Consider the following 19,721-nt stretch of genomic DNA (forward strand, 5'->3'; position numbering starts at 1 on the left):
TATCCGGGGATGCTGTTTCATTCACCCCTCGGGGTCCCTCGTGACTGACAGCCCATCTCTCGGCTGGGTGCGCACCTGGTGTAGTTTCGCACTCACGGCCTTCGGTCAGCGCAAGAGCTGGCCTTACACATCAATGTCCGAGAGCTGAGAGCAGTCTGCCTTGTGTACCAGGCGATTCAGCTGGCGGATCGTCTCAGCAGATCCTTCCTGTCTCACAAGTGGTGGTTTCCTCCCGTCTTTATCTATTCCGTTTTCCAGAAGTGGGTCTTCCCCCGCATAGCCCTCCTCGCTTTCACGAGAACGGAAAGAGGGAGAGAAATTCTCCTCGTTCCAAGGCCTCTCCCCAGGCTCGGTCTTGGAGGATTTTCCTGAGGATCAGGATCATCTGCCGTACGCTGTCCACTGTCCCCGTTGGTTCACAAGGTCCTGCTCAAACTCCGCAGGGACAGAGCGCCCCTGATCGTGATCGCTCCAGTGTAGCCTGGGCAGCACTAGCACACCATGTTGCTACACCTGTCGGTAGCAACCCTCTTGGCACAGACCCCATGACGCGGGATCATGGCAACCTTCACCACCCGGTCTTGTAATCCCTGCACCTCACAGCAGGACTCCTGCGTGGCTAAACCGATCCGAGTTACGTTGTTCGGCCTCGGTTCTACAGGATTCTCCGGGGTGGTAGAAAATCTTCCACTTGGTTAAAGTATCTGGCCAAGTGGAAGCGTTTCTCCTGCTGCTCCGAAACGCGCAATGTTTCTCCCGCCGAGATCCCGCTCCATTCCATCTGGTTCCTCAGGGCTTGGAGCGTTTATACACCCCCCCCCAAGTGGGGCCCCGCCATAAACCAGGCTCTTCTATCTGGTTCTACCCAGTTTTATGACTGCCCTATTCGAGCCAAGGTCAACATGCTCATTGTTATACCTGTCCTGCAAGACAGTTTTCCTGTAGCCTTTCCTGCGGCCAGATGAGTCTCCGAGCTTCAGACTCTCACAATAGGCCCAAGGTATACTGTGTTCCTCAAGGACAAGGGCAGTTATTACCACGTCCGACCTGCCTCCCCAAGGAGGTGTCGGCCTTTTATATCCACCAGGATATCTTCCTTCCGGTCTTATTTCCGAAGCCACTCTCTGTGAAAGGAGAGCAACGGTTGCCCTCCTTCGACATCTGCAGTGCGTCCGCAATCTATATCTAGCGGACTGAGCCCTCTCGTAACGCCCCCCAAAACCTTCATCGTACCGGCATACCGGACGAAGGGCATACCTGTCTCCTCCTAGAGGATTTCATCTTCAGTGACGTTGTGCATCTGCACCTCTTCTGTTTCGGCCCATGTTCCATAGAGCCACCTTGCTGCACATTCCGCCAGGGCTCACGCTTCTCAGCTGCCTTCCTGGCTCGCATTCCCTTTCGGGGGATGTGTTGTACACCTACCTGGTCCTCGGTCCACATCTTTGCCTCATTGGTCCGGGAGTCCAGAGCTGTTGCAGCCTCTGGCTTAGCGGTTGCATTCTGCAACATCTAACTCCGACCCCACCGCCTACGTAAGGCTTGGGAATCACCTAACTGGAATGCATAGGAGCAATCACTCGAAGAAGAAAAGACGGTTACTCACCGTAGTAACTGTTGTTCTTCGAGATGTGTTGCTCCTATCCATTCCAGACCCGCCCTCCTTCCCCGCTGTCGGAGTAGCCGGCAAGAAGGAACTGAGGAGCGGACGGGCCGGCTGGGGTATATATCCTGCGCTATAGCGGTGCCACTCCAGGGGGCGCCCAGCCGGCCCGCCGGAGTTGCTAGGGTAAAAATCTTCCGAAGAGCCGTGCACGCGCGGCGCGCACACCTAACTGGAATGGATAGGAGCAACACATCTCGAAGAACAACAGTTACTACGGTGAGTAACCGTCTTTTCTTGACGGTATGAAATGCGTCTCCATTAGGAAGCTTTATTGGTATAGCTATACTGGCATAGCTGTACCAATAAACCCTTTCTAGTGTGGACAAGGCCTTTGTGCTTGCTTACTTTAGTGCTCCCATGGCAGCGCTTTGAAGTGCGAGGGTGGTCGCGCACAAATGCTGAGGGAGAGCTCTCCCAGAGCTCCTGGTAATCCACCTCCATGAGGGGATTAGCTCTGAGCGCTGGGAGCGTGGCTCCCAGTGCTCGGAGGCTGTTTACACTAGTGCTTTAAAGTGCTTAGACTTGCTGCGCTCAGGGGGCGGGAGTGTGATTTTTCACACTCCTGACCCAGCAAGTTAGAGCACTATAAAATGTAAGTGTAGACAAGCCCTTAGAAAGTTTTGCCTCTCTAATTACACCAGTATAAAGCAGGAGAAAAAAACCCTCTAGTGTGGATGCAGTTACACTGGTTTAAAGGTGCTTATTCTGGTTTGGGAAGTGAAAGTTAGATGGGTAAAAGGCACCTTTATACTGGTATAACTGCATCCTCCACACAAGAGCTTATGGTGGTATAACTATGTAGGTAAAAAAAAATCACACCCCTAAATGACAGAGTTATACTGTTACAACTTTTCTAGTGTAGACCAGGTCTTTGATGTAGTTATAGAAACCCGGTTTTGCTTTGTTTTTTCATTCAGAATAATTGAGTTTATAGATTAATGAAATAAGAATTAACAAAATTAATTAACACCATATAATACATCCTTTCCCCTCTTAACTGGATTCCTCATCTAGATGACGTATCTTCTAGAATTGTTTCAAGAAGCATTTTGAATGAGGAAAAGGTTTAAAAAAATATCAGCAAGACAAATCTTCCTTAAAATACTTTACCTTGTGATGAAGGACTTTGCAATGTTTAAAAAACAAACAAACAAAAAAGCTTTAAAGTTAATTGCAACTGGAAGGGATCATCTTTCAAAGGGCTAATCTTGTAATACCTCACTCACGCAAAACTCCTATTGGCTGTCGGCTGTCTACACTGTATTTTCGTCAGTAAAGCTATTGTCGATTGGGATGTGAAACAAACACCCTCAACTGACAAAAGGTTTACTGACAAAAAGCGCCGGTGTGGGCAGCACTTTGTCAGTGGGAGACACTCTCCCGCTGACAAAGCTACTGCCCCTCATTGGGGTGGTTTAATTTGGTCGGCCGGAGAGCTTTCTTCTGCCAACAAAGAGTGGCTACACTGCGTACCTTACAGTGGCACGGCTGTCGTGGCACAGCTGCACCACTGTAAGGTGCACAGTGTAGACGTAGCCTTAGTATGAATTTTCCCTGAGTGAGAAGTTGCAGGATTGGGCTCGAAGAGCTGAGTTTATTAAGAACTTTGTGGACTATGGGTGAAATCCTGGACCCACTAAAGCGAATGCCAAAACTTGCATTGACTTTCGGCCAAGAATCACCTTGTATCTTTTTTGAGGATTTCCATCCTAGTTTTCTGGGGCGTTAGTGCAAACTAAGTACTATTAGGCCTTGGCTACACTTGAGAGTTACAGCGCTGGTGGTGGCTTTATAGCGCTGTAACTCACTCCCCGTCCCCACTGGCAAGGCACATACAGCGCTGTATCTCCCTGGCTACAGCGCTGCATGTACTCCATCTCGACGAGAGGAATAAAGAGAATAGCGCTGCTGCTGCAGCGCTGGGGTGCCAGTGTAAACAGGGAATAATCTTACTACGCTGTAACTGACCTCCTGAAGCTTCCCATAATGCCTTTAAGTAAAGATAACTCTCTTTGTTTTGTGGTGATGCCTCTGTTTGTTTTGTTGTGAACTCGGGGCTTCCGGAGCTGCTTATCAAAAAAACAAACAGCTACTGTTTGCTGTGAATGAGCTCCCTTTGGAACGCCCACAGCTAGTGTTTGCTTGAAGAGAGGGGAAGGGAGGGAGCTTGAGGAGAGAAGCAGCATGGCGCTTGGGAGGGAGGGGTGGTCCGTTTCAGGGAGGCTGCTTAACTGGTCTGTGAGGGAAAAAACAAAGAGGGTTATTTGCTTTCAGTAAGTGAGTGGGGGTGGGGGAGGGGGTTGGAACTTGCAAGGCAGCTGCTGACAGAGTGTCGGCTCCAAAAATCCACTCTCCCCCCCCCACTCCCTGTCACACTCCACCCCCCCCCGTTTTGAAAAGCACGTTGCAGCCACTTGAACGCTGGGATAGCTGCCCATAATGCACCGCTCCCAGTGCTGCTGCAGATGCTGCAAATGTGTCCACGACAGTGCACTGGTAGCTGTCAGTGTGGCCAGATTGCAGTGCTTTCCCTACTCAGCTGTACAAAGACAGGTTTAACTCCCAGCGCTGTACAGCTGCAAGTGTAGCCATACCCTTAGTTCAGTGTGTTCAAACATTCGAATTGTTCATTCATCTATTAGTTCAACGTGTTCAAACATTATTTGGTTTCTAGGACAGGATAATTGAAAGGTACATAGTGTCACGTTCAGCATGAGTTATCACCAGTAACGCAGTATTACTTCATACATTCCTCTGTACTTTAAAGCTGTTCTTTCTGTCTTTTCCAAGATACCTGATTACTACTTTAGTTACTAGTCAGGTGTATTGACTGGAATGCCGTTGAAAATGTCTAAACTGACCCTGTTTTACAAGTAAATTAAGTAATCAAATTCTGTTCCCAAAATTTTAAAATCTGGGATTGCATTAGGTCACTTTCTCTGTCCAATATCTTTAAAAAATATGTAAACATAGCAAAAGAGCATGAGATACAGCTCTTGTGAACGGCAAATTAAATAAAGCTAACTGAAGAAACTGGTACAAGAAATTATTCATAACACTATATTGCAGTATAGCAGGTACTGTAACTTGCTATGATACTGAATATGGTGGTGGTTTGAAATATTTAAGAACATCTCAGCACATAATAGAGAAAGAAGTACCAGTTTTAGGCAACAGCACTGGGACCTTCAGGAATCTATACAGACTTTAGACCAGAAGAGGGCAAGCTATGGCCCGCGGGCCACATTCGGGGCCTGCAGGACCCTTCCCTCTGGACCCTGAGGTCCTGCCAGGAAGCGGGGTCAGGAAAGGCCTGTGGAGGAGCCAGCCCAACTCCCCGGCAGCGAGGTGGAGGCTACTCCCTGGCCCCTCCCTTTCTGCTCCCCTTCCTCGCTGCCTCCCTTGCAGTCTCAGTTCCCCCAGTTCCTGGGCAGCCTGGCTGCAGTTCCGGCCGGGCAGAATGACTGTAGTGCCGCCAGACATGGTGCTCCAGGGTGGCGTGGTCAGAGAGCGGAGTAGGGGGAGGAGCGAGTAGGGGCAGTCAAGGGGCCTGGGCCCTGCTGCTGGGAACAGGGGCAGAGCAAGCCAGGGCCCCCCTCCACCCACAGCATGTTTGGCCCCTGTCCCCAGCAGCCAAGCTCAGATGTAGCGAGCCCTGCCCGACTGCCAGGGAGAGCAGCCAAACGAGCAGGGGAAACGCACAGGGAAAGGACTGAGCTCACCTTTCTGGCAGCCCACAGATAACTTGGGGTGGGGAGAGCAGGGAGGGGTGGATGGGGGGCAGTCACTGAGTGGGGAGCAGGGGAGATTGGATAGGCACGGGGGTCCCAGGAGTGGTCAGGGGGTGGGGAACAAGGGGGATTGGATGGGGGATGGGCGTCCCAGGGGGATGGTCAGGGGGCAGAGAGCAGGAGTGTTTGGATAGGATGTGGGAGTCCCAGGGGACAGTCGGGGGGGGGGGGTGTTGGATGGGGGTAGGAGTTGAGGAGGCAGGGGCCAGGCCACGCCTCACTGTTTGGGGAGGCATAGCCTCCCCCAGCTGTCCCTACCCGGCCCTCCATACAATTTCTGTACCCGATGTCGCCCTAGGGCCAAAAAGATTGCTCACCCCTGTTTTAGACAGTAATTTAGTTTGACTTTTATTGATGTGCATATTCTTAAGATGTCAGCACACGTTTTACAGTTTTCACAGTACTGTACATCCAACCCTCTATGGATCTATTTAGGGCCTTAGTACAGGTACGTGAAATTCAGGATGGTTTCCCAAAACTCGGGTGAGGCCGCCTCAGTTTTCTAAGCTATATTAACAATGAATGAAATTTAAGGAATATTTGAGTACTGGATGAACTGTCTTTATCTTTTTTTTTCTTTGTACAGTGCTTTACTGTGCATGTATTACTTGTCCTTCCAGTGCAGAGACAGTCTATGTCACTGTTAAAGGGTACAATCCTCGAAAATGATTAATGCCTCCTGAAAGGTCATTAAAGTGTAGTGGGAGCTGAGGACACTTGCAGAGGTGTCCAGCAGCCTACTGGAGGTAGTACTTTATGTATTTAATAGGTGATTGTAGTGATGTATGTAATTTTATAAAACTACTCTGTGATGAATAGTATACATGTTATATACACCTCTACCCCTAAATAACGTGACCCGATATAACACAAATTCGGATATAACGCAGTAAAGCAGCGCTCGGGGTGGGGGTGGGGGTGGGGCTGCGCACTCTGGCTGATCAAAGCAAGTTCGATATAACGCAGTTTCACCTATAACGCTGTAAAATTTTTTTGGCTCCCGAGGACAGCGTTATATGGGGGTAGAGGTGTACCACAAAGTAGTTTTCCCATCTTTTATCAACCATCGTTTTTCAGTAAGTTGGCATTAATATGCAAATTGTTCTAGTGCAAAATTTAAATTACACTTTTCTTGTCATAGAAGTACTTTGATAATATTAATATATTAAAATATTAATATTTATTTCTAGAATCACACAATTGATTTGCAGCCTTATAATCTAATCTTTTAAATAAAATATTCCTCAATATGAGACCCCTAGATCAAAAATCCATTTTATAAAGAGAAAAAAAGTTGAGATTTTAAATAAGTGCCAATGAAAAAGCAAATGTTTGGGATTCTATCTTAAAAATATAGAATGTAATTTGGAGTATAAATGATTTTTAGTAAAGTACCATAGTTGTATAATTGCTGAGGCTTACCTTTGCTTGGGTCTTGGGGAAAATATTCACAGGACACCGTTGTACCTTTATTAGAATCTGAACAGAAAGTACAGTTTGTGAGTGGATTGCTAACTGAAAAAGTTTACTGTACTTTTCTCAAATTGGTTTCACTTGCTGTTTTTAATGTATAAAAATGACACCTTGATAATAGTTCATCCATTTTTCCACACTACTCTATATACATTTCATATTCTTAGTTTTAGTGTAGGCAATCAAATTCCATAATGTTGGCCACTTTTTTCCAATGAACATTCTCTAGCAGTTCCTGGTGCATAATTTTCAAACTAACTGGGGTAGGGAAGAGAAATATATTTTAATAACGTTCCCTATACTGCAGTTGTGCAAAAATCATAATTTGCTTCTTGAGAGCAAAAGGCAGGCAATGTGGGGGAGCAAACTCCACAGTTGATCATTTATTTGCCTGGTAAGTTTTTGCGAGAGTCAGATAATATCCCCTTCTTGGAAGGTTCTCACAATGCCATTTTTAACAACATTTTGGAAATTTAAAAAACAAAAAAATATAATAATAAGGGTTTGAATTTACTTTTCTTTATTGTTTCTGTATATTGCAGAATTCTCAGATGATACAAGCCAGATTCCTTGCAGAGCTCCCTTCAATTACATTTGGGGCCTTGTTTTCACTAGGAAGCTAACATATGGTAATTAACACATTGAAATCTATATGGACAAGGCAGTTGTAGTTTTAATGCATTAGCAGGTCTATGTAAATGCATGATAAAATACATTTTTCTTTTTTTTTCTGATGTTGACACACCCTCGGGGCAATCTTGACCCCATTGAAGTCAATGGGAGTTTTCCATCAAATTTAGTAGGGCCAAGATTTCACTCTGGGGGTTTTGTCTGTGCAAACACTGCAAGATCAGACTTATTGTGTTACACACAACTTTGATGTAATTACATTAATGAAAGATATAGTGGTAGTCTTGATTCAGAATTTCCTTCCTTCCATTACTTTGAGTTGTGTCATAGTAAGTTTTAGGGCTGTCAAGCAATTAAAAAAATTAATTGTGATTAATTGCGTGATTAATCACACTGTTAATAATAGAATACCATTTATTTAAATTTTTTTGGCTGTTTTCTACATTTTCAAATATATTGATTTCAATTACAACATAGAATACAAAGTGTACAGTGCTCACTTTATTTTTGATTACAAGTATTTGCACTGTAAAAAACAAAAGAAATAGTATATTTCAATACAAGTACTGTAGTGCAATCTCTTTATCATGAAAGTTGAACTTACAAATGTCGGATTATGTACAAAAACCGCCTGCATTCAGAAATAAAACAGTGTAAAATTGTAGCGCCTACAAGTCCACTCAGTCCTACTTCAGCCAATAGCTAAGACAAACAAGTTTGGTTACATTTGCCGGAGATAATGGTGCTTTCTTTTTGTTTACAATGTCACCTGAAAGTGAGAACAGGTGTTTGCATGGCACTGTGTAACCGGCATTGCAAGATACTTATGGGCCAGATGTGCTAAAGATTCATATGTCCCTTCATGCTTCTACCACCATTCCAGAGGATATGCATCCATGCTGATGATGGGTTCTGCTCAATAACCATCCAAAGCAGAGAAGACCGACGCATGTTCATTTTCATAATCTGAGTCAGATGTCACCAGCAGAAGGTTGATTTTTTTTTTGTCTGGTTCAGGTTCTGTAGTTTCTGCATTGGAGTGTTGCTCTTTTAAGACTTCTGAAAGCATGCTCCACACCTCGTCCCTCTCAGATTTTGGACGGCACTTCAGATTCTTAAACCTTGGGTCGAATGCTGTAGCTGTTTTTAGAAATCTCACATTGGTACCTTCTTTGCGTTTTGTCAAATCTGCAGTGACAGTGTTCGTAAATCAAACAACATGTGCTGGGTCATCATCTGAGACTGCTATAACATGAAATATATGGCAGCATGTGGGTAAAACAGAGCAGGGGATGTATAATTCTCCCCCAAGGCGTTCAGTCACAAATTTAATTAACGCACTATTTTTTAAGACCATCATCAGCATGGAAGCATGTCCTCCGGAATGGTGGCTGAAGCATGAAGGGACATATGAATGTTTAGCATATCTGGCATGTAAATACCTTGCAACGGTGGCTACAAAAGTGCAAATGCCTGTTCTCACTTTCAGTTGACATTGTAAATAAGAAGCAGGCAGCAGTATGTCCCATAAATGTAAACAAACTTGTTTGTCTTAGCGATTGGCAGAATAAGAAGTAGGACTGAGTAGACTTGAAGGCTCTAAAGTTTTACATTTTGTTTTTGAGTTTAGTTATGCAAGGAAAAAAAATACATTTGTAAGTTACACTTTCATGATAGAGATTGCACTACAGTACTTGTATGAGGTGAATTGAAAAATACTATTTTTCTCATTTTTACAGTGCAAATATTTGTAATAAAAATAATATAAAGTGAGCACTATACACTTTGTATTGTGTTGTAATAGAAATCAATATATTTGAAAATGTAGAAAAGCATCCAAAATATTTAATAAATTTCAAAAGACACTCTATTATTTAACAGTGTGATTAATCGTGATTAATTATTTTAATTGCAGTTAATTTTTTTGAGTTAATCACATGAGTTAACTGCGATTAATCGACAGTCCCAATAAGTTTGAATTTTTTACAACTGTACTCAACCCAAGGGAATAAAAATGTCATATACACCTCTACCTCAATATAACGTGACCTGATTTACCACGTTATATCCGAATTTGTGTTATAGCAGTGCTCAGCGGGGCTGCACACTCCAGTGGATCAAAGCAAGTTCGATATAATGCGGTTTCACCTGTAACGCGGTAAGATTTTTTGGCTCCCGAGGACAGCGTTATATCGAGGTAGAGGTGTACATTTTATCAGAGGAGTGAAATAATTCAGAACTACACCTCTACCCTGATATACCGTGACCCGATATAACACAAATTTGGATATAATGCGGTAAAGCAGCGCTCTAGGGAGGCAGGGCTGCATGCTCCGGCGGATCAAAGCAAGTTCGATATAACGTGGTTTCTCCTATAATGTGGTAAGATTTTTTGGCTCCCAAGGACAGCATTATATTGGGGTAGAGGTGTATTACAATGTAACTAGAATTGTAATAGTCTTCCTTTTCACATACCTGTTATAGTTACAAATTTTTGTTACGATTTTGCACAATGAAAATAGTCAATATTATAGTAAGACTGTTATTTAAAATACTGGAAAATAATTGAAATATAAGTAAGTGTGAAATATTTCACGCTGTTGGCTCTGATAGATCAGTTGTATTGTAAATCACATTGAATACTCTAATTTCAGATATATCCAGATCAGATGCAATATGTAAATTCATATTGAAATTAATGAGATTTTGTGTGGTATACTTTGTATAATTTTAATAATTTTTTAAAAGCACAAACTGAAAACGTTAAGAAAATAGCTTACTGTGTGTGCAGTTTGGTGTGTTTCAAACTAAACTTGCCCATATCCTAATTTTAAAAAGTACAAATAGAGCAGTAATTTGTCTTAAGATCTAAAACATTTATAAAGTAATTTTTGTTCTGGTCCTTCTTAAAAACCAAACCAAAGCAACTGAAATCAAGATATCTCACTATTTTGTGAATTTTTAAACATTTTAAACTAACTTTTGCAACAACAAAAACAGTGGTATCCAGCCTAAAAATCTGAGACAAGTTTTAGTTTGATGTGATTTGAAATGGGTTAATTTATATATGCATAAATCTTTAGTAACAATGGTGCTACTCCAGTCCCCTTTTTATTGGAGACTTTAAAGATGGAAAAGAAACCTGAAAAAGCAAAATCCGGTGATGGTAGTGTAACACTACAAAACTGATTTTAATATGTAATGTCATTGGAATTCAATGAAATAATTTACAATTTGGAGGGAACAAGGAATTTAAAATGTTTAACTATAAATTGTGACCTTGATTTCATGCCTAGTATAAAGTGAACAACATTGTCATTAAAATATAAATAGTGTTCAGGGACAGTTTTTGAGGAAGGTATCATATGGAACGAGATTTACCAAGTGGAGTCCTAATTCTGTGAATATTTACACACGTTTCTTGAAGTTAATGGGACTTTAAGCAAGTGAATAAAGTTTTTACAGGATTAGACTCTGCCTTAACTTGTTAAAAAACTTCGGCCCATTGTCTATACCTTTCCGCTTTGGTGAAGAGTACAAGTAATACCTTTAGTGCAGTGGATAAAGAAACTGGAGGTGATAAAATCTTCTTTCTGTTTGAAAGGCAGTATTGAACACCATGTTTAGTGGGGTTTTTTATTAAATTTTTTAAGTCTGAAAGCAGCTTTTCTTAGAGATTTAACGTAACAAGGAGCTTCTTGTTTTCCTCTGCTTACACTATTGGAGAGGAAGAAAACTGAGTGAAAATCAAGCCAGGGGCAAAGGGATCGAGGAGAAGGTTGTGGAACATGGAAGCCCATCTGTTGATATTCAGTATCGCATGTTTGGGGATCTTTCTATTGGAAGTGGCATATTGGAGCAGAGCTGGGAAGCAGCCAATCTCTGTGGCATGCTTCTGTCCTAACACACAAGTTTTCTAATGTTCTATCTGTCCTGACAGCACAGCTAGGAGAGAGAGCGAGCGAAAGTCTATTCCAGCTTGTACTTTAAAACAAACAAACAAACAAACAAACAAACAAACAAAAAAGTTACTAATGTTCCAATTGCAGAACTGAATTGTTCTTTCACTTACATTTTTCCAGTCCAGTTGGAGACTAACTTACAGAATTTCAAGAAATTGCTATTCCATAGGTATAGCTGAGGGCAGAATTTGGTTTGCAAAAATCTTAATTATTGATAATGTACAGGCTGAAAATATACAGCCTAGCTTTCTGATCTCAGATTGGGTTTGCAGGGCTGACAATTAGAAAAGTCATAGTCTTACTTTTAATCTGAGCAAGTTTGATATAGTCAGTAAGAGACATTAAACATGGAACCTTTATTTAGTCACTTTTCAGAGAACTGTGCTTCAAAAGAAAACCATTTTTTCTAAATTTATGTTAATTATAAATATATTCCTTGTGGGCCAGATCATGTCTCATAGCCATATAGGGAATAAGAGTATTTATGGTGCCACCTTTTTTTCCCTGTATGGGCTCTCATGCCAAGGGTAGCTGCATGGGGAGGAGAGTAGTTTACACAGAGCTGTTACATTCCCCTCCCTTGTGCATGCGGATGAAAGTAGGCAGGAAGAGGTGGTGAATGGACTGAACCTTGGCTCCAATCCACAATGTACTGGTCAGCCTGTTGGGGGATCTTGTCCAGGGGTCTCAAACTCAAATGATCGTGAGGGCCACATGAGGACTAGTGCATTGAACCGAGGGCCGCATCACTGATACCCCACCTTGCTGCCTCTGGCCCCGCCCCCACTCCACCCATTCAATTAGGCCCCGTCCCTGCCCCACCTCTTCCCACCCCTTCCCTGCAACAATCCAACCCCTTCCCTGAAGTCCCCACCCCAATGCTGCTCCCAGGGGGTGCAGAAAGGATGCAGGGTGCGACGGGGGCTCAGGGCAGGGAGTTGAGGTGCAGGTAGTGTTCAGGGTGCGGCAGGGGACTCAGGGCAGGGTGTTGGGTGGGATGCAAGAGGGTGAGGGGTGCGGTAGGGGGCTCAGGGCAGGGAGTGCAGGAGGGATGCGGGATGTGGCGGGGGCTCAGGGCAGGGAGTTGGGGTACAGGGTGCGGGCTGCAGCCCGGCGCCGCTTACCTAGAGTGGCTCTGGGGTGGCAGCAGCGCGCATCGGGGCCAGGGCAGGCTCCCTGCCTGCCTGCTCTGGCCCCCGGCTCCGCGCTGCTCCATTCCAGGAAGCAGCTGGAACCCTGTCCCTGCAGCCCTTGCGGGAGGGGAGAGGCTCAGGGTTCCCTACCTGTACTGCTCTTGCTGCTCCTCTAGGTACCTCCCATGAAGCTCCCATTGGCCGCGGTTCCCTGTTCCCGGCCAATGGGAGCTGCGGAGGGCGGTACCTGGAAGGAGGCAATGCAGGAGCCCTCTGCCTCCTTCCCCCTCCCCCGCCCCCGGCCCGAAGGAGTGTGCTGCCAGCTGCTTCAGACAGCGGCGTGGGGCTCGCAAGGCCCCGGGGGGCAATCCCACGGGTAGACAGAGGGGCGGAGGGGGGGGCAGGGAGCTTGGTGGGCCACACGCAAGAGCCCCGTGGGCCGCGTGTTTGAGACCCCATATCTAGTCTATGCCTTACCTGGCTAAGGATACCTCCTCACCAGAATAAGGGGGAAACCAGGAGGCATATTGTGGAGTGACTCCGGTTTTCCCCTTGCCTTCTGATCTGCTCCAAGGGTAGTGCAACAATATGCTTAGGATTTGTGGCAAAACCAAAATTTATCCTTTCATTAGGTGCATTGGTGACTTCTTCAGACATTTAAATGGCACAACTCCCTGTTCACTGAAGGGAGAAGAAATTGAGAAAGTCCCTAAAAGTTTGGTCTCCCAGGAGATTATGATGACAATTTGATTACATTGCAATTTTTATGAGATTTGATTATACTATTTCTATATAAAATCACATTGAGATCATTTTAGTGCAAGTGCATGAGTATATATAGCATTCAGATGAAAATAACCTCTATAGAAGTGGACTGTAGCAATGTTAGATTATCAGTAAGAAGCTTAATGAAGCCAGTATTGGAGTTTAGAAACAGTGTGAAGGTGTATCCAAAACTGCCACTGCATATGTAAAAGGAGTTATCTCAATGCTATCTCAGTGCTATATTGAGCCTAAATCACTTTAGCTCTTGCCTGCAAAGAAGACAATATATTAAGATAGTGTGATAATCCTAGTGTATTTGTAAGAAAATAGTGCAACAGCAAGATTAAATGATCATGCTATGTCAGCAAGCCAATATCTATCTGCTGTATCTGTCTTTCTTTGACTACAGTAGTTAAAAGGTTCATATATAAATTTCCCATAAGGATGTTCTAATGGTTACCATATTTTCCTTGGGTCAGGATGACTGTACCCAAGTGTAGCAGCACATGTGGTTTCTCATTAGTGAGCCTGAAATCTTAACTACTTAGTTAAAACTACATTAAATGAGTCTGACTCCAGTAAATGAATATTAAACTGCTCTAATTTCAGGACCTTTGTTCTGACTCCTGACCTTAACTCTATTTTTAGAGTTCACTATTTTGTGCCCCGATGTTCCTGTGTCTGAATGTTCCGTGGGCTCAGTCTTGCCCAGTACTGTGTCGGTGTGCAAGGGCATGTAAGGGGTCTGTTTCTGTCCCACAACGAGTAGGGCCAGGACCAGGACCATTCTGTAGCCCACAAGAGTGGGCTAACAGATCAGAAAAGTTAATATACTCACCTTCCAGCTGTCCCCAGTGCCAGTGAGAAAAGGTGGGTGGGGTAATATCTTTTATTGGACCAACTCCTCTGTGGATGAGAGAGACAATGCCAGTAACATTTTCCTAGCAGAGGTGCTGACTTTCTGGTTTCCTGAGGGGGTGCATGACCCCCGCTCCGGCCCAGGACCCACCCCCACTCCAACCCTTCCCACAAGCCCCCACCCCCACTCTGCCCCCACTCCACCTCTTCCTGCTCTGTTCCGCCCCCTCCCCTGAGCACACCTTGTCCTCACTCCACCTCTTCCTGTCCCCACTCGTCCCCCAGCGCCTCCTGCCTGCCGTTGAACAGCTGATCCCAGGGGGCCCGTTGGCAGGCAGGGGGTGCTGGGGGGAGGAGGAGCAGGTGGTCGGTGGGGTGCTCAGCACCCACTATTTTTTTCCATGACCACCCATGGAGTCAGCGCCTATGGTTCCTAGAGTAGTCATGTAGAAGTAGGCTTGGAAGGATTAGATTTTTATTTGTAAATGTCATTAAACATCGATTTCACCGTACACACACAAACCGACAAAAATATTTTAATTGATGATAATTGAAATTTACAGATAGGGTAAGCAAGAAAAATTACTAGAGAATTTATTAGAGTTTGATATAAGGCTATTTACTTTGTATACTTTGACATGTCATGTTGACTGTGTTTTAACTGTTAAGGCTTTAACTTTTTTACTCTGTCTACTGTCATTAATTATTGTCTGACTTTCCCATAAGTTCCTGCAACTGTAAAAATCTAAATGGATAAAATTGAAAAACAAAAGCCACAATTTTGCACAACTGTGAAAATTTAAATAGATAAAAATAGAAAATGGTGTTAAAATAAACAATATTATCTGTTGAAATTATTTTTAAAAAATCAAATTTTGCCTAGCATCATAATAAGATTCAAAAGTTACATTGTGTGTCTGTTTGGCACTGACGATAATGGTGATGGTTGAATGTAAGCAGATATCACACTGGTGAGTTAGTTGTGTTGCACCTGCTTAGAACAGAGCCACATTTGGTGTGATGATGATAAATTGGTTTTTGACAGATTAAATTGTGTGGAGATAATAATACTTACATATTTGACATGCTACAGTGCAGTGGCTCCCCAAAAGGTTCTGATGCATCTTGTCAATTGCTTGGAATTTATTCTACATTCAGTGCTTGCATTATAACTCCTGTTGATGTTAGTAGGTGCTTTGGGTGTGCATTCATGAAAGGGTAATTTCTGCTTTAAAAGTTTTCACTAGATACATAGAGCATAGTATAGCATGTCAGACAATCACCTGGAAGCACAGAAGAATACCATATATATAGTCCTATTTTAATAAAGAGGTCAACCCACTTTTAGTGGACAAAAGAATATTTTTAAAGAGAGAAATAAAACTTGCTTTCAGGTTATGAACCTGTGTGTTATATTTTGGTCTGAAACATAATTTATTGAAGAATGATCAGTCGCTGAACAAGCTGAGAGATGATAGAACAGATCTATTAGTTCATACAGTTAGTCTTCTGTTAGTGCTCCATAAATACTAAACAAAACAAAAGTAAAGACCCTGCTTAGCTTTCATTTATTTAATATGTTGAACATGACAGAACACAGGTAGCCCATCCAGCTTTTCTAGTGTAGATGTTTAGTGAGATTAACTACATCCACGGTGTTTGTTTGTCATACTCTGATATCTGTATCTAAAGTGATTAGTTTGTAGTATAAGCTGTTTAAATGTAAATACCTGTCTCATGAAACTGTGAAGTATGTCAGATTTTCGGGTGCTCTTTTTCTTCTGCTGTCCCCCTCTTTCCTTTGACTGTCCCCTGGGAGTGTAAGGTTTGGTTCTTTAAGAAATGTTAAATAAAATTATAGTAATTAACTATTTGATAATTTTTTTATGTCCAATATATAATATAGTTTAAAATTACTAGTTTCTGATGGAAAACACTCTGCAGATTCTATGTATGTACATATTTTTAATAGTTTGGGAAGTTAATAGATTTTTCAATATTTGTTGGCATTTTAAGAAATGAGTGAGAGTGGTAGAATGCATTTGGTGCATGTCAAACATGATTTGAAGCCATTTGCAGTCTTTGAGACAAAGTCAGAGGTGAGTCAAAGTCTAGAGGGGTGGAGGTTCATATAATTCACATCTTCCAGTTCTCACCCAACACCTCCAGTTTAGACTCACTTAAACGCCCGCAGATTTATATATTTTCACATACTCTTACCATTTATATTCTCAACTTACACTCTACTGGCAGTGAGACTGTAGGAGGTAACAACTCAGAGCCCAATCACTACTACATTGGAAGCTTGTTTTTAATTGAGGCCTCATTCTTTTTCTTTTGGTTATGTGAAGCTTAGAGATGATGGGCCAATTTCTGTCAGTGTGTGTTGAAGGACTAAAGGGGAGGAGTGTGGCGCCAAAAAAAAAAAAAGGGCAAGCAGAAGGGGTTGTATGTTTAATTAATAAACCCTATTGTAAGTTATAACTTTTCTACAACCTTTTCTAGCTCCTTGGTGTCTTAATTACACCAACTTAGACATCTGTATGTGCACACATTGGTAAATGGAAATAAATATGTGTAAGGGAGTTTACTTTACATATTACACATCACCTGTTGATAAGGTTGCCAGCTTTCTACTGGCACAAAACCAAACACACTTGCCCCACCCGTTCTCTGAGCCCTCCCTCCCACTCACCTCATCCTCCCCTCTCTCTGTTGCTTGCTCTCCCTACCCTTGCTCATTTTCACTGGGGTGGCTCAGGAGGCTGGGGTGCGGGAGGGGGTGAGGGTTCCAGCTGGGGGTGCGGGCTCTGGGGTGGGGCCAGGGCTGAGGGATTTGGTGTGCAGAAGCGGGTTGGGGTTTGGAGTATGGGAAGGGGCTCCAGGCTGAAGCTGGGGTTGGGGTGTGGTCTCTGGGCTGGGGGTGTGGGTTCTGGGGTAGGGCCAGAAATGAGGGGTTCAGGGTGTAGGACGGAGCTCGGGCTCCGGCAAGGGCTTGGGGTGCAGGGGGGGGTGAGGGCTCCAGCTGAGAGTGTGGGCTCTGTTGTGGGGCCAGGGATGAGGAATTTGGGGTACAGGAGGGTGCTCCAGGCTGGGACTGAAGGGTTCAGAGGGCAGGAAGGGGAACAGGGCTGGGGCAGGGGGCTGGGGTATGGGAGGTGTCTGAGGGGGTCTGGCTGGGGGTGTAGACTCTGGGGTGGGGCTGGGGATGAGGGGTTTGGGGTGTAGGAGGGTGCTCCAGGCTAAGATCGAGGGGTTCGGAGAGTGATAGGGGGAACAGGGCTGGGGTATGGGGGGGTGAGGGCTCTGGCTGGGGTGGGGCTGGGGATGAGGGGTTTGGGGTTTAGGAGGGTGCTCCGGGCTGGGGCAGGGGCTTGGGGCATGGAGGGGGGTGAGGGCTCTGGCTGGGGGTATGGGCTCTGGAGTGGGGTTGGGGATGAGAGGTTTGGGGTGCAGGACGGTGCTCTGGGCTGGGATTGAGGGGTTCGAAGTGTGGGAGGGGGAACAAGGCTGGGACGGGATTGAGGCACGGGAGGGGATCAGGGTTGCGGTCTTCGGGCGGTGCTTACCTCAAGCAGCTCCCAGAAGCAGCGACATGTCCCCTCTCCGTCTCCTAGGTGGAGGCAGAGCCAAGCAGCTCTGCGTGCTGCCACATCCACAGGCACCTCCCCCACAGCTCCCGTTGGCTGTGGTTCCCGGCCAATGGGAGCTGCAGAGCTGGGGCTTGGGGCGGGGGCAGCGTGCGGAGCCCCCTTGCTGCCCCTACACGTAGGAGCCGGAGGGGGGACATGCCATTTTTTCTGGGAGCCGCGCGGAGCCGCAGCTAGCTCCGCTATGCTGCCGACCAGACTTTTAACAGTCTGGTGCTGACCAGAGCCGCCGGGTCCCTTTTCAACCTGACGTTCTGTCAAAAATCGGACACCTGGCCACCCTTTTTTAAACAGGTAAGCTTAAGGACATGCACTTGCTTGCATCACGTTGAATTTGGCTCAGTATCTTTAACTTAGTTACCCTATGGTATTTATAGAGCATCAATCACCATAGTATCTAGGTCTCTATGAGTAAAATTCTGCTATCAGTTACACTGATGTACATCTGGAATAATTTAATTGAGGTAAATAAAATTACTCTAGCTTTACACCAGTGAACTGAGCAGAATTTAGCCTAAATATCTAATTAGCCTCTAAGTTTCATACTTAGTTCTAAACTTGAACCACTTTTCCACAGACCACATCCTCTGTATGCTATTTGTAGATCTTTTGCAGACTCTGTGCGGTATCATTTTTTCTCTTGCAATTCAGTATGGCATCATATTAAGTAGGAAGTTGTGGCAGTCACTTGAGGCTATAATAGTAGGAAGTTGCTACAGTTTCTATTATTTAAAGTGTATCAAGTCCCAAGAGCATATGGCCCTTCTAATATATATGGATGATGCCCTCAGTAGAATATAACCATTTTTGGATCTGAGATGTCCAGAAATATAATCTGTGTATCTTTGTCTAGTGTGAAGTACTGTTGCATTGATTGTGTAAAGACTGCTGATAGTAATTTTTTGCATGTCTATTGAACCAGATCACTGATAGGTAAGAAGGAAATAATAGAATCTATTCTCCTTTCCATACATGCACAGAATTTCTGTTGGCATTAATGGGAATTTCATTAAAAGTATGGAAAAAAGAATAAAGCTGATCCTAAATCAGATACCTTACAGTGACACATTTCATCTGTAAAGACGTGTTATGTGTGGATTGTCGTCCGGCTTATTTGTATTTTGTGATGGTCTTTTTTTCGGTTTATGTGATATTTAGAGATTATGGGCCTAATTCTGTCTGAAACCTAGAAATAGGTGTAATAGACCCCTGAATGAGCATGCAAATACACTGCAAAAGCAATGTTAAGTGTTCTTCTGATCAAAGCCTAGATTCACACAATCTGTGCCTTCCTACAAACAGAAGAGGTAACTTACCGAAGACTAATGGCTGTTTCTGCACAAAAGCCGTTTCACGGTTAGGAAGTGTATGAGCATAAATATTGTAATATGCCACATAATATTCCTCTGCAACTCATATCTTGAATAGCCTGAGGGGTAATCTCTGTGCTCATATTTCTAAGCCATTTTATGTGTGGTTGAGTTTTTTTCATTTAAAAAAAGTCTTAGTCCTTTACAGGGTGCATGCTTAGGATCCTATGTTTTGAGTGGATAGGTTTCACATAGACTACTCCCTGGCTGGCTCAATTCCCTTCCAGGTGCAGAACTCTGTATTTGGGCTCTTAAAAGTCTACTCCACTGGCACTGAGACTAGCTCACAGCACAATTCATTATTCTGGCATGTTGTAAGCGTGCTTTTGTTTGGGAGCTCGCTAATCATGGCTGCCCTTGATCTTTGCTGCTTGCTAAAATGTACAGTATATGTATGTATCTTTTGTATTGTTAACAGTATGT

At 44.0% G+C, this 19,721-nt stretch overlaps 1 protein-coding gene across 2 annotated transcripts in view; it reads left to right on the forward strand.

Annotated features, from left to right (window-relative positions):
- The window catches only part of BICRAL (BICRA like chromatin remodeling complex associated protein), a 56,482-nt gene that overhangs the window by 7,578 nt on the left and 29,183 nt on the right, over positions 1-19,721 (forward strand). Inside the window, exon 2 of one of the 2 annotated variants that reach the window (XM_045010074.1) lies at positions 7,473-7,559. The exons of the other annotated variant lie outside the window; for it this stretch is intronic. The gene's annotated coding sequence lies outside the window, so the exon portion shown is untranslated. The remainder of the gene's footprint in view (positions 1-7,472; positions 7,560-19,721) is intronic. 2 annotated transcript variants of the gene reach the window in all.

This window comes from Mauremys mutica, chromosome 3 (genome assembly GCF_020497125.1).
Source record: "Mauremys mutica isolate MM-2020 ecotype Southern chromosome 3, ASM2049712v1, whole genome shotgun sequence".
In the NCBI taxonomy this organism is placed as follows: Eukaryota; Metazoa; Chordata; order Testudines; family Geoemydidae; genus Mauremys; species Mauremys mutica.